We start from the raw sequence: 1,446 nt of genomic DNA, 5'->3' as shown, positions 1-1,446 counted from the left end.
GTATAGTAGAACGTAAGAGTTTTTGAATATTGTTGGAAAGAGAGGGGATATATGATAGTGATCTGTATAAGGGGGTAGAAAGAGGTTGTAAAGAATTAGGTGAAGTAGTGAGACGATTTTGGTAGTTGTGTAAAAGTTTACGAATGATATGGAGGGGGAAGTTATTAGCTAAGCGAGGAAGTTATTAGCTCTGGTACTGAGGTACAGTACCATGTACGAATCAAAAAATAACACGGAAACTCATTTATGCAGGTCCTAAAATGGTTACTAATAGTACAAGAGCTCAAAACAAGAAAAAAGGCAGTTATTTCACCCCAATTTCTTTACTTTAATGAAAACTATGCATAATTGCTAATCAATATTGATTACTAATTAAAGTTGTAGGTAGTTTTAAAGATATAGAGCTCTATACATAGATTAAATTATTACATAGATTAAAGATACAGAGACCTATACATGGCAGACTCATCAATTTAGACTAGTAATTAAATACATAGCTTTCATTAAAGTAATAAACAATTGGGGTAAAATAACTGTGTTTTTTTCTCTCTGGCTACTATAAGGAGCTGATTAAATTGAAAATATTTGGCTCTTCAATTACATATGTTTATATTACAACTTATTTCTGAAAATGCGTTTTTAAATATATAAAAAAAAAAAAAATTTCCCTCATAATTTTTTAAGTTAATAATCCTTTCATAGTTTATATTTATCCATTTTTAATGACTAGTAAGAATGTGAGATGGATAATTTCTTGAAATAAATTAAATTAAAGGTACTTTAGAGAAAGATCTTTTTTTAAATCTTCATTTAAGCCAATTGAAGTATTTAAATGGGGGTAAAGTCTATCCGATATTAAAGGCTATCTAATTTTACATTAATATTCTGAATTTAATTAAAATTGTTTCAACCGTTTTTGAGAAAAACGAAAAATTGATTATATAAAGTGTACTTCTGGTTACTCAATTTTTCAAAAAAGTGCTGTCACATTCCAGGTATACACCTGCCTTAAATATGTAATTTCAGTTTCCCACCACTTTTTGTTTTTGAGCTGGGCTGTTCACAAACACAAGCAATTTTACATGATCACAATACTTTCCCTCACTAGGTATTCCATATATAGGTAAGAGAAAGTAAAAAATATATCAGAACTGATAATTTTGTTTTTAAAAAATATATTTATGAAGATTATTTAATGCATTTGGTACTCTTAAAATACATTAAAAATTGACTTGGAAACATTTGCAGCTTATGCATACATAAGCTGGAAACGTTTCCTGGAAACATACTTGTGTAGAAAATAAATATAATATATAATAAAATAGCCAAATAAAACAATCCAAAAGAACTACCCACGTTTCAATCCAAACATTTGGATCATTTTCAGGGCTAAAATTGATACAACTATTAAATAAGAAAATAATTACAAAATAGTATTGATATAGT

The sequence above is a fragment of the Halyomorpha halys genome, unplaced genomic scaffold (assembly GCF_000696795.3).
Source record: "Halyomorpha halys isolate HHAL.00 unplaced genomic scaffold, Hhal_1.1 Scaffold86.1, whole genome shotgun sequence".
Classification (NCBI taxonomy): domain Eukaryota; kingdom Metazoa; phylum Arthropoda; class Insecta; order Hemiptera; family Pentatomidae; genus Halyomorpha; species Halyomorpha halys.
Note: the sequence above shows the minus strand (reverse complement) of the source record.